This window comes from Tamandua tetradactyla, chromosome 4 (assembly GCF_023851605.1).
Source record: "Tamandua tetradactyla isolate mTamTet1 chromosome 4, mTamTet1.pri, whole genome shotgun sequence".
Lineage (NCBI taxonomy): Eukaryota > Metazoa > Chordata > Mammalia > Pilosa > Myrmecophagidae > Tamandua > Tamandua tetradactyla.
In genome coordinates this window covers 80,311,087-80,326,028 of record NC_135330.1, presented here as the reverse complement: position 1 = coordinate 80,326,028, position 14,942 = coordinate 80,311,087, and positions in this window count along the sequence as shown.

The following is a 14,942-nucleotide window of genomic DNA, read 5'->3' as shown; positions in this document are numbered from 1 at the left end:
GATGGCAATGTAAAATGGGGCAGCTGCTTAAGAAGAAAAGTTTGGTGGTTCCTTAGGAAGCTAAGTTTGGAACTACTATATTATCCAGTCTTCCCACAACTAGGTAAATACTCAAAAGAATCAAAAACTGCACTCAGACAGACATCTGCACAATGTTCATAGGGCATTATTCATAATTGCCAAAAAATGAAAGCAACCCAAGTATCCATCAAGAGATGAATGGATAAAGGAGGTATATACATACAATGGATAATTATTCAGCCATACAAAGAAATGCACTCCTGAAGCATGCAATAACATAGATGATACCTGAAAGAAACCATGTTGAGAAAAATACTCCATATACAAAAGGACAAATATTGTGTAATTTCATTGTTTTGAAACAATTAGAATGAGCAAGCTCAGAATTGGAATCTAGAATAGAGATTAACAGGTATAATGTTAAGGTTCATGTGTCAAATTGGCCACATGGTGGTGCCCAGATGTCTGGTTGGGCAACAGCTGCCCTGTCTGTTGCTATGAGGACATTTCATGGACTTTAATCATGATCACATTGGCTGCATCAAGGGCTGGTTTCATTTGTAATCAGTAAGGGTAGTGTCTTCTGCAGTGAGTGATGATTAATCTAAACACCAGTAGGCTTTTAAGGAGGATTCAGAAGAGACAGTCACTCTTCCTGCTTCAGCCAGGGAGCCACTCCCATGGAGTTTATCCAAACCCTTTATTGAAGTCATCAGCTTCACAGCTTGCCCTGCAGATTTTGGACTCTTCCATTCCCACAGTTGTCCAGCCAGCCTCTCCTATGAGTTTATTGAGGACCTCTCCTTAGCGTTTATTGAGGCCTGTGGCTTGTACTCTACATTCCCATGGTTACATGCGATGATTTTAAAAATTTGATAACTACATTCTGTTTCTCTAGTGAACCCTGGCTAATACAGCTTGGTACCAGGAGAGGTTCTTAAGAAACAGAATCTTAAAAGTTTGAGTTTTTATTATTGGTTTTCTACTCTGATTGGACTCAAAAACACTAAGAACTCTGTTTCCCACAATCAGAATGACACTGCCAATGCATGGGGTGAGTTGGATTCTTCTAATGCCAGGCTCTGGGGGATAATATTTTTGACACTTTATGGAGTTTAGTGGAAACAGGAGGTATAGAGATGTTGGTTGCTTGTTGTTAGATACGCTGTCTACATTGATGAGGGAAAGGGATGAGGTGAAGACTTCAAATGAGAAGTGTATGTACTGTAAGACAGATGTAAACATTTCTATGAGTGCCCTGAAGGAAGATCTTATTTCCTATAGCTGCAGACTTGAGATCTCTGAAAATCTGACTCAGAATCTCATTGTTAGAGTGTCAACTTTACAACATAAACTGAAATCTCAAACTTGCATGCAATTAGGTGAATGAACTTTAAGAGTTCATTCTTAAAGTTTAAGAACTTTAAGATATTTAAAGACAAATATCATCATGCTCCAATCATATGGACTAACTACAATGTAACAATTCAGTGAACTAAAGTCTAGAGCATGGGTTATCAGGTTGGGGCTTACTGTAAAGAGTCCTAGATTATAAGCTCTTACAGTAATCACATAAATTCATGGGGTGTAACTGTTAATTTTAAGTTCTGAAATACTGAGCTGTTTATATATAATATATTCTTTCCCAGAAATTTCAGGTATTTATGACACCTGAGACTCATAGTTAGTGCTCTGAAGCTATGAGTGTGAGCAGTAACACATACAGGAACTGTTTAAAAAGTTGAAAAAGTAATCAGACCTCAAGTAGAGAATGAATGAAGCTGATCTGGATAAGATTAAGGTATATTAATAAGACTGGGTAAAGGATGATATCATCCATATTTTAAAACGTCAACCTCTGAGTGAAACTAAAGGGAGAGATATTTATTTGGTGCAAAATATATATTTTGGGTAGTGCATGTCCTAATTTAATTTGTATGGTCAGTTTAGTTGAACACTGTAAGTACATGGAATCTTGAATAGTGCATGAGATTTTGTTGGTTTGTCCAGGCTACTTTATGCCCTGATTAATCCCAGACTAATTTGGGTAGTGAATAAAGGAGTATTTGCAAAGTCTCCTTGGGGTAATGGGGAGAAAGGAGGAAATATTCAACTTCTCCATTTGGAGAACTTCTGATATTCTTGCAAGCAGTGGGGACAACCAAATCAATAGACTGCACCCTCAATCTTGGGGTTCACCTGAATGAAACTTCTTCCTGCAAAGGATAGGCTAAGCCTACTTAAAATTAGACCTAAGAGTTACCCCCCAGAGAACCTGTTGTTACTCAGATGTGGCCTCTGTCTCTAAGCCAGCTCAGCAGGTGAACTCACTGCCCTCCCTTCCATGTGGGATATGAGTCCCAGGCATTTAAATCTCCCTGGCAATAGAAAGCAGAAAGCCTGGGTTAAGCCTGGCATCAAGAAATTGAGAAAGACTTCCTGACCAAAAGGGGAAAAACAGAAATGAGACACAAACTTTCAGTAGCTGAGTAATTTCAAACATTTGACCTGGAGGTTATTTGTGGGTATTACATAGATATCCCTCTTTTTAGTTTATGCTGTGATGGAGTGACTAGAGGGAAGTACCTGAAACTGTTGAGTTCTGTTCTATTAGCCTACATACTACAAGACAGTTGTATAAAGGTATAACATTTACAGTACAACTTTGTGGCTGTGAAAACTGTGTGCCAGGTGTTCCTTATTTCTAGGTTATGGGCAAATGAGTAAAAAATATGGATAAAGAATAAATAAATAATAGGGAGGGCAAAGGGCAAGATAAATTTGGTATATGGAAACATTATTGGTCAATGAGAGGAAGGGTTAAGGTTTATCGTATATATGAGTTTTTTTCTTTTTCTTTCTGGAATGATGCAAATGTTCTAAAAAAGGATCATGATTATGAATTCATAACTATGTGATGATTATTGTGAGCCACTGATTGTACACCATGCATGTACAATATATGTGTTTGAAGGTTTTTCAATTAAAAAATGTTTACTACAGGGGAAACCCCTGATACTGTTTCAAACATTAGGGACACCTGAAGCAATAGGCCAAGACCTTGATCTTGAGGCTTGTTCCTGTGATGCTTATGTAGGTAGCAGAGAAGCTTAGCTTTTCTCTAGGTATGTGCCTAAGAGTTACTTCAGGAGGACCTCTTTTGTTGCTCAGATGTGGGCTCGCTCTAAGCCCAACACTGCAAGTGAAGTCATTGCCCTCCTGACTCTCTGGGACATGACATCAGGGGTGAAGTCTACCTGCCAGTGTGGAAGTGACTCCCAGGGATGAGCCCTGGCACTGTGGGGATGAACAATGTCTATCCTGGCCGAAACAGGGAAAAGAAGTGTATCAAGTAAGGTATCAGTGGCTGAGAGAGTTCAAATAGAATTAAGTACTCAGAAGGACACGCTTATGCAAGGTTCTGTTAGACACTGCTACCTATCATAACTTGTTAAACCCCAACCAAAATCATTCCTACCAATCCTAAAGAACACTTAGGGCTTTAGATAAGATTCTACAAAGGTTCCATGCCCTAGGGTAACTTTCCAGAAATCTAAAAGGTCCAAATGGGTCCCTGGACCAGTTAAGCCCTGAAATGCAGAGGGGCCAGCCTCCCCAGGACATCAACTAGTTCATCCCCCATCCCATATTATCAACAGCCCCTCCCAACATGAAACATTTAGAATGGGAATAGCCCAAATTCCTTTAAATAGTGGTAGAAAGATCAAAGGTGATGGTGGAGTTATACAGAGAATGTAGGATTTGACAAACAAGTATGATTGCTCAATCATTATATTGCTATTTCTTTTAGTCTGCAGTATCTTAGAACAGCTAGAGGAAAAAAACCTAAAATTGTGAAATTGAAACCCATACCAAACTCTAAAATGTGTTCTACAACTAATTGCCTTGATGTACTTTGAAATTTCTTGCTTTTTCGTATATATGTTATTTTTCACAGAAAAAAGGAGTAGTATGACAGAGAAGGTAGGATTTAACAAATAAGTATGACTGCTGAATCATTATATTGATATTTCCAGTGACTTGAAATAATTTGAAGAAAAAATGGAAATCATAGAACTGTAACCCATACCAAACTTTAAAGTCTGTTCTATAACTACTAGTTAAAATGTACTTGGAAATGTATTGCTTTTTTGTACACATGCTATATTTTACAATAAAAAATGTGAAAAAAAGAAAGCAGGAATAATCATACTAATATCAGACAAAATAGACTTTAAATGAACATGTTTCTTAAGAGACAAGGAAGGACAATATGTATTAATAAAAGGGACAATTCACCAGGAAGAATTACCAATCACTAATGTTTATGTCCTTAATCAAGGGTCTCCTAAGAACATGAGGCAAACACTGGCAAAACTGAAGTGAGCAATAGACATTTCAACAATAATAGTGGAAGACTTCAATACATCACTTTCCTCTATAGATAGAACACTTAGAGGATCAATAAGGAAACAGAAAACCTAAACAATGTGATAAATGAATTAATCCTAACAGACATACAAAGGTTATTACACCCCAAATACCAGTATATACATCCTTCTCTACTGCTCTTGGAACCTTCTATAGAATAGATCATATGTTTGGACACAAAATAGGTCTTAATAAATTTTAAAAGATTGAAATTATTTAAAGTACCTTCTCTGACCATGATGGAATGAAGCTGGAAATCAATAACAAGCAATGAACCAGAACTTTCACAAACATTTGGAGATTAAATAATGCTCTTAAATAATCAATAGGTCAAAGAAGAAATTGCAAGACAAACTGATAACTATCGTGGGAAAGATGAACATGAGTATGTAAGATATCAGGACTTATGGGATGCATCAGAGGCAGTGCTGAGAGGGAAATTCATTGCCCTGGAATGCATGTTTTTACAAATAAGAAAGAAAAAATGGAAGACTAAACTGCTCACGTGGAGGAACTAGAGACAGAACAGCAAGCTAAACTGTAGGCAAATAGAAGAAAGGAAAAAACTTAAGTAGAAATGAATGAATTGGAGAACACATGCAAAAAACAAAAAAACAATTGAAAGGGTCAGTAAAGCTAAAAGTCAGTTCTTTGAGAAAATCATAAAACTGATACACCCCTAGCTAAACTGACAATGAAAATAGGGAGAGGATGGAAATAAAAAAATCAAATGAGAGGGGGATCATTACCACACTCTCTGAAGAAATAAAGTATTTTTTAAGAGGAAGCTATGAATTAATATGCCAAGAAATGAGATGACTTAGGTGAAATGGGCAAATTCTAGGAACACATGATCAACCTACACTGACTTGAGAGGTAATAGCAGGTTTCAACAAGCCAATCATAAGAGATGCAATCTGTCATCAAAACTCTTCCCACAGGGCAGTGTGATGATGGCTCAATGGCAGAATTCTTGCCTGCCATGACAGAGAGCTGGGATTGATTAGCAATGCCTGCCCATGCAAAAAAAAAAAAATCTTCCAACAAAGAAAATACCACAGCCAGATGGCTTCACATCTGGGGAATTTTAACAAACATTCCAAATTTTTTTCAAACATTCCAAACATTCAAAATTTTTATCAAACATTCCAAATATTTACTCAATAATTGAAGAAATTCAATGATTTATTATTACTATTAAATAAACTTGATAATTAAATAAATTTTTATTCAAACATTCCAAATTCTTATAAAAAATTCCAATAAGAATTAACACCAATCCTGCTCAAACTGTTCCCAAATAATTAAGGAAAAAAGAACACTTCATAAGTCATTTTATAAAGCTAAAATCACTCTAATTCCAAAACCAGGTAACAATCCTACCAGAAAGGAAAACTACAGATGAATTTCACTAATGAATATAGATGTAAGAATTCTCAACAAAATATTACAAATCAAATCCAATGACACATTAAAAGAATTAGACACCACTATGAACTGGGCTTCATACCAGGCATGCAAGGGTGGCCTTTCAACAGAAGAGAATCAATCCATTTAATACAACACATTAACAAATTAAAATGTAAAAATCCCATGATCATCTCAATTGATGCTGAGAAAGCATTAATCAAAATTCAGCATCCTTTTCTGACAAAAACTTCAAAACATAAGAATTGAAGTAAACTGCCTCAGTGTAATAAATGGCATATATGAAAAACTGACAGCAGCATCATACTTAAAGGTAAGAAACTGAAATCTTAACCCCTATGATCAGGAATGAGAAAATCCCCACTGTAACCGTTGCTCAACATTGTGCTAGAAGTTTTAGCTAGAGCAATCAGGCAAGAAAAGGAAATAAATGCTTCCATTTCCAAATCAGAAAGGAAGTTGTAAGTAAAACTTACATTATTTGTAGAAAACATGATCTTATACTTGGAAAATCCTGAGAAACATATGGCAAAGCTAGATGAGATGACAAACAAATTTAGCAAAGTGGCAGGATAGAAGATTAGAATGCAAAAAGAAGTAAGGTTTCTGTACACTAATTAAAGGGACAAGAAGTTCCATTCAAAATAGCAACTAACAGAATTAAGTGTCTAGGAACAAATGTATTCAGGGATTTAAAGGACTTGCACACAGAAAAATACAAAACATTGCTCAAAGAAATCAAAGATCTAAATAGGTGAAAATATATCCCCTGATCATGGATGGGAAGGTAACATGTCATTATATAGACAAACTGACAAACTAAAGATTGTGTAACAATCTTCCCAAACTGATCTACATAGTCAATGCATTATCAACCAATATTCCAAAAGCCCACTTTGAGGACTTGATAAAGCTAGTATCAAATTAAGAAATCAATGGGCCAAGCCCTTGATCCTGAAGCTTGCTCTTATGAAGTTTAAGTATGTGGCAGAGAAGCTTAGCCAACCTATAGATATGCCTAAGAGTTACTTCTGGAGGACCTCTTTTGTTACTCAGATGTGGCCTCTCTTTCTAAGCCCAACTCTGAGATTCAAATCATTGCCCTCCCCAATGTACATGGGACATGACATCCAGGGGTAAAATTCTCCCAGGCAGCATGAGATATGACTCCCAGGGATGAGTCTGGCCCTGGCATTGTGGGATCAACAATGCCATTCTGAAGAAAAGTCTTTAGAAGTGTTACAAGTATGGTGTCAGTGGTTGAGAGAGTTTAAATAGAGTCAGGAGGCTACTCTGGAAGTCACTCTCATGAAAGTTTCAGTTAGACTCTGCTACCTACCACAGCAAGCCAAACCCCAACCCAAACCATTCCCAAGTGCAACTCTAACTTGCACTTAGAGTTTATATAAGATTCTACAAAGGTTCTATGTGTTCAGATAACTTTCTAGAAACATACAACCCCCAGATGGGTTCTAAGGATCAGATAAGTCTTGAAATGCAGAGGGACCAGCCTCTCCAGAACATCAACTAGTTCTATCTCCCTATCCCATGTTATCAACATCCCCTTCCAACATGAAATTATAGAATGGCCATATCCTAGATATTCCTAAAGGATGGGAGAAAGATCAAAGTTGAAGGTGGAGTTAGACAGTGAAGATAGGGTTCAAGAAATGAGTATGACTGCTGAAATATTATATTGATATTTCTTTTAGTCTCCAGTATCATATAGCAACTAGAAGTAGAAACCTAAAGCTGTGGAATTGTAACCCATACCAAACATTGAATTTGTTCTACAACTAATTGCTGCAATGTGCCCTGAAATGTACTGCTTTTTTGTATACATGTTATTTTTCACACACACACAAAACTTCTAGTCTCCAATGTTGGAGCAGCGAGAAGAAAAATTCTGAAATAGTGTATTGATAACCCATAATAAACTCTGAAATCTGTTCTGTAACTACTTTCGAAGTGTACTTTGAAAGTAATTGCTTTTTCTCTCTTTTCTTTGTATATGTTATATTTAACAATAAAAAAATTAAGAATTTATTCGGTAGGGAAAATTATCTTAAAAAGCCAAAAAATATCTTAATAATGACTAGCAATTAGGGAAGAATTAAACTTTCTTACTTTAAATCTTATTATAAATCCACAATGGTCAAAACAGCATGATACTGGCACAAAGATAGGACACACTGATGAATGGAATCAAATTGAGAATGCAGAAATATACCACCAAATCTATGGTGATTTATATTCAACAAAGGCCTAAATCCACTGAACTGCGACAGAAAAGTCTTTTCAGTAATTGTGTATGGAAGATCTGGATATCAATAGCGAAAAGAATAAAGCAAGACCCCTACCTTATACCCTACTCAAAAACTAATTCAAGTGGGTCAAGCATGTAAATATAAGAGCCAGTAACATGAAATTCCTCAAAGCAAATATGGGGAAACATCTTCAAGGTCTACTAATAGGAGATCACTTCTTAAAATTTACACCAAAAGCACAAGCAATGAAAGAAAAAACAGATAAATGGGAACCTTCAAAATCAAATGGCTCTGTGCCTCAAAGGACTTTTGTCAGAAAGGTGAAAAGGCAGCCAACACAATGGGAGAAAATACTTGGAAACCACATATCAGATAAGGGTACATATGATATCTAGTATATATAAAGAAATCATACTACTCAACAACAACAAAAAAACCAACCCAATTATAAAATGGGCAAAAATATGAATGGACATTTTCCAAAGAGCAAATGGCTAAAAAACACATGAAGAGATGTTTATCTTCATTATGTATAAGGGAAATGCAGATCAAGACTAAAGTGAGATATCACCTCACACCTGTAAGAATGGCTGCTAATAAACAAACAGAAAACTACAAATGTTGGAGAGTATGTGGAGAAATTGAACACTTATGCACTGCTGGTGGGAATGGATAGTGGGGCACAGCCACTGTAGAACACCAAGCATCAAGCTGTTCTGTGACTTGGAAATACTACCACTTGTCATATACCCAGAAAAGCTGAAAAGCAGTGACATGAACAAACATCTGCACACTTATATCCACAGCAGCATTATTTACAATTGCCAAAAGATAGAAGCAATGCAAGTGCCCATCAACAGATGAGTGGATAAACAAAAAGTGCTATTATACATATTCTGGAAGATTATGCAGCATTTAAGATGAAATGATGTCCTGAAGCATATAACAACATGGATGACCTTAGATATTGCATAATTTTGTTAATATAACCCTGGTAAAGAAATACTCAGAGTCTTATACTGTAAAATATAGGGAACTTTGTGTGTCACAGAATCCAGATATGGATAAAGTTACCTAATGAGGTTGAAGTTGAATATGGGAATGGAAAGAAGTGATAGTAGTTCATTGGTGGGTTTATAAGTAATATTGTCATATTGAAGGTGAAGGTTTGAAAGCCATATAACTCAATGATTAACACTACAAATATAAATAAGTATTTGCTTGAACTACTTCAAAGGTGTGAATCTTGTACAAACAGTAAATAATACACAGGTATGGGGGAAAACTGTTACCTGCTCTTTTGGTTTGTTAATGATGCTGGAATAAATAACCAGGAATGAAACAGCTTTTGAAAAGGGAATTTATTAAGTTACAAATTTACTATTCTAAAGCCATGAAAATGTCCAAACAAAGGCATCCAGAGAAAGATACCTTGACTCAAGAAAGGCTAATGTCTGTCACATGGGAAGGTACATGGGTGAGTGTTTATGGGCCTTCACATATCTCCTCCAGGACAAAACACTGGATTCTGACTTACTTAGCATCTAATGGGAAGGCACAAGGCAATGGTTGCTGGTCTCTGCATCACCAAATATCCATATCTAGGGCTGTTTTCTCTGTCAGCACCCAAACATCTCCAAATACCTGTATCTCTGTTGGCTCAGAATCAACTGCTTCTCCAAGGGCTTCTGCATTTCTGAACACCTATATGTATGTCCGCATCCAGGTTTCTCCAAATGTTTCCTATTTTAAAAGACTCCAGTAAACTAATCAAGAGCCATCTTAAGTGGGAAGTCAGATTTCCATCTAATCAAAAGTTCACACCTACAATTGGGTGTCTCACATTTCCATGGAAACAATCCAATCAAAGTTTCCACTCCACAATATTAAATCAGAATTAATAGAAACATGGCTGCCCTCTTAGGACTGAATCAGGAAAAGGGGCATGGCTTTTCTGGGGATACATAACAGCATTAAACTGGCACACGTTATGGGCTATATATAACAGGAAGACAGGTACCACAGCAATGCTAGGGTTAAATAACTAAGGGGGAGGGATAAGAGTTAAGGGGAGTTTGAGAATTTCTCTTTGTTGAGTGTGTTATGTTTCTCTTTGGAGCAATGAAAAATGTCAAAAATTGAGAGTGATGGTGATTGTACAACTAAGTGAAGATGCTGGGAGACACGGACTGTTCAATTTGGACATTATCCATGATGACCAATGGATGGAGGTGGCCTAAGTGTGCAATGACTGAGAAGCAGAAAGGCAAACTGCTGTGTATACATATGATGAAATACTGTGTGGCTACAGAAAGTAATGAAGTCATGAAATGATGGTGAATGAACCTTGAGCAAATTATGTTGTGCAAAATAAGCCAGAAGCAGATGCACAAATATTGTATGGTCTCTTTTAGGGAAAACTTTCAAGAAAATTGGGGCCAGGACTGTAATTTTCTTATAGTAGTCACATTTATTCCTGAGTTTTCAGTGTTATTTATAGAGTCTAAGATGGATGCTGTGCTATGTGTGTATAACCTGGCAATTCCCAGGAACTTTGGGCACCTGGGTGGCACCTAAGATACAAATTTGGAGTTCTCCTAGATGTTCTTCTAAAACGCTGGCTCTGCTCCTCCCTGCCCTGCTTGAGCACAAGCACTGTGACAAGGCCAGGATCACTATTTTCCTCTGAACTGATGCTATCTACTTCGTGACAGTATCAGTAAGCAGGGCCCCTGCCTCTTCCCGACATCTCTGACTCTCCTTTAGCACTCCAACCCACCTTCCTCTCAGCCCCTGGGGTAAGGCCACTACAATGAGCTTATTTTGATGCAGACCTCTGGAGCCATGCATTTTCCATACCTTCTTCCTCGCACAGCCCTACTACCTCCTTGAATTAGGAAGGGAACGAATTTAAAAAAGGGGCTATTTCACATTCAGTTTAAGTTTTTATAAATTATCTTGAACACATTTTCAAATTCCATGCCAAAAACAAAATTCCATCAGTTCTCTTAAAAGTTGCTATATGAAAGCAAAGTTCCCATTTTCTCATAATCTACAGGAAACAATGCAAAGAGCAGAGGGGGGAGGAGTAACTCCCATCCATTCTTCCTGTCTCCACCCTCACACCTCCCCTTGGAAGTCCCTGTAAGTATTACTCAGTCCCTCACATTTCCACAACGAGCATACTTCACATTCTCACAAGTAATGGCTTTTTGTTTATTGTCAGCTGCAAAATTATATTCAAAGTTGAGACCCAAGTCAACATATAAAAAACAAACTGAAACTGAAAGGAAATTTGTTTTTCATATATAATGACTTCACAGAGACTTTTCAAAGATTTTACCTACACTAGCTTATCACAGAATAGAGAGGACTTTTGGCACAACTTGGGGAGTTGCTAAAATTGCATCTCTCTCTTTGATATCATACTGGATATGTGATGTTTTGCTTGTTTATCATCTGTGTCCTCGGCATAACTAAAATTCCAAGAGGACAAAAAGTTGTCTATTCTGTTTACTAGTGTATGTCTGGAACACACACTGTGCATAGCACCAACAAAGTACCTCAAAATTACTTTTTAACAAACAAAATAATTACCATTTTTGGGATTCTTTGCACAACTTCTTTATTTCACCTGTGAAAACAGGAGAAAATAATTGACACTATTCCAGATACAATTTAAAAACGGCAAAGAGTTTGATAAAAAAAAAAAAAAGATTTACTCTGTAGAAATCAAACGTGCTATCCTTAACTTTTCTTTGGAGAGACAGCTTTGTTTCTGCCACTCACACTGCAGGATGTGTGACTACTGAGAAGCACTTGGTCTGCCTGTGACTTTAAATACACCAAGTCATTCAACCAGAAAATTTTCATTTTCCTTCTCAATCATTACAGTACATAAGTTTGTTCATTGAAGACACACTAAAGTTCTGAAATCAGTATAATATGTACATTTTCTTGTTTTAATTTTGGAACAGAAGTGAACTAGAGTACCAATTTTAGCTTTTGCATAAAAAATGACCAAAAAAACCCTATTTTCCTGCAAATTCCCTACTTCTTTTATTATTTATCTCGTGTGCCCAGTTCTAGTGCTGCTCACAGCGCTTTGTGTGTGTGTGTGTGTGAGTGTATGGATTTTGCTGGGACACACCACAGCCTGGATGGCAGTCACCGCAGCAGCCACTGCCCTTGTGGCTAAGCGGTCCACTGTGCAGCCCGCGGGGTCCCGCGCCTTATGCTACACCATTTCTGCCATAGGAGCGCGTGCGGCCGCTCCCCCTCTCAGGCTGTGGCACAGGTTCCGCGGCCTCAGCCATCCGCAGGCAGCCTGCGCGCGCGGGTCCGGCTCTGGCCTGCAGCAGGGGGCGGGGCGCGCGGCCGGCGGCCTCTCGCAGGAGGGGGACTCCGGGCGGGAGGGGGGCTCGTGCTGCGTGTGGCCGCGCGGCGGGTCAGGGAGGGCAGCAGGCCTTGGTGCTGCCACGTGGTGCCGAGGACAGCGCTGAGGACCCGCAGGACCGCGCCTATGCGGCAGCGCGGCCGCCACTACTGTCCTGGCAGCTGGAGTGCGGCCAGCCGGAAACTTCTGAGAAGACCCCCGGGTGTGGCTCGCTAAACACTGCGGTGTGGGGGAGAACCAGGACCGGGCGGCCGTGGAGTTGGAGGCGGCGCCGGCACCGCGAGTTGCAGGGCAAACAGTCCATTTTAGGGCAGTTGGTGGAGACGGCGCGGACACCGAAGGGGCCGGCTGTGAAGGAAGATCGCGCCCAGCCGCAGCGGCTGCGCCTGCAACTCCTAAACCCGAGCCCACTGGGCCTCACCGGGGTGGCCGGGCGGGCCTCTCAGCCGAGCCCCGCAGCCAGGAGTGAGAACGCCAAGGGGAGCGTGGGGCCCGAGTGGGGCCTTCCCAGGCTAACTCTACTTCAGCTCCGCCCGGGCGGGGTCCCGACAGCAGGTACCGGGCTCGGGACAGCAGGGCCGGCGTGGCCACTCCGCCTCCAGGGTCTGCTTCCCCCAGTCCAGGTGGATCCTCCTCTTAGAGTCCCCGGCTCCCGCAGCGGGGGCGGAGGGGCACAGGCTTCCTGGCCCGGGCCGCGTGGTCCCTCTGCCACCCAGCACGGGGAGTCTGACCTGCTCGGTGTCCAGCCTGGGCCGGATACGCACCCCCCCTTACACAACCTGATGCCCCTGGCTTTCGCCGAGAACCCCATGGTGGTGCCATGCCCGGTGAGGACACCCACTCCATAGAGCGCCGCAGTCCCGACACGCCCAGCACCCACCATCCACCGCCAGGAAAGCTGGGGCTACCTGCACGCGCCACCGAGCCCGGCGACCGGTGGGTTGCAGCCGGGGCGGAGAGAAGAGGGACGCGAGTGGGGTGCAGCTTTCACTACCGCCGCCCGCGGCCGCACTCGGGACTGAGTTTAAACCCCAGAGGCAGCGAAGGCGATTGCACCGCTGTTCTCTGCACGTGCGGCGCCGCTCGGCGGCTCCCGTGTCCCTTGTGCCCAGCCAGGGCTCCAGCCCCGGGCCCCTCTTGCAGCGTCTTCAAGGCTGGCAGGCAGCGGGGACCGAGACCCGAGGATTCGGGCTGGGGCCCAGGCGGTGCAGCAGGCCCCACGTCAGGTCTGCTGCCGAACAGCTGCCGCAACCGGCGCGGGTGGGAAACGCGGCGCTGTGAGCGGCGATAAGAAAGTGGACCGGCTTGTTCACTGTGACACCTGGGGGGGCAGGGGGGACACTTACGGGCTTGCATGATCACCTCACTCCAGTCAGATAGGCAGGGCTGGGGGTGGGTTGTCGCGAACGCTGCGAGGCAGCTCCTGGCTGGCCTGCTAAGACAGAAGCTGCCAGACTTCCCTTGTCACCAGAGTCCCTTTCCAGTGTCCACATCTCGGGTGAGAAGGAATTCAAGAATGAGATAAGCAAGTGCAACCCAGTCAGAAAAGATCACTGACAGAAAAGAAAGTGCACCATTAAGAACCCAGAGTGGGCACGTTCCAGGGACGGGAGCGCGCAGGTGGTTTAGCCCAACGGTTTTCAACGGTTTAAAGAGAGAGGGAGTTTGAAATGCTGTTACATTGTGATTGGTTAGTGAGCATTCAAATTAAGGTTTGTAAGTGGGCAACTGTGATTGGCTGTGTATATATTCTTGTGATTGGCTGTCTATACATTCTTGTGATTGGTTAGTGACCATGCAAATTAAGTATTGTAAATAAACTATTGCAATAGGCTGCCTAGACATTCTAATTAAGGATTGTAAATGGGTTATTGTGATTGGCCCATGCTCTGCGGGTTGAGCAATTTATCCTGTTTTGCTCAAATGCTTTGGGTTACTGGCTATTCTCACCCACCCTACCCCCCTGTTCTGGGTCCGAAGGTGCCTGAGGGTCAGGAAGATGCTTTTCCTGAGTCTAACCTGCCTCACTCTCAGGCTAGGCTACTGGGACTGTGTCAGCAGCCCACCGGTCCCTCCCCTCACACACAGAGCTTGCATGTTGAACAAGCCCAGGCCTGACCTTCCACGAGGGCAGCCAGGTGGGGCTGGGGCACCAGGATGCCGGGAAGCAGGCAGTGGAGACCTGCCCAGGGAGACAGTCTCGCAGGAGGCAGATGCTCCACACTCCAGTGCCCTCACCACTATCACTCAGACACCACTGACAAAGCACACATTCAAAAACATGGTTAAGAATTTCCAGGTGGTGACTACAAGGCACTGAGCACAACAAAGCAGGAACCTGCTCAGCATGGGCCATGCCACATCCCTGCGGCTCTCTGGAAGGGCTGGCCAGACGCCAT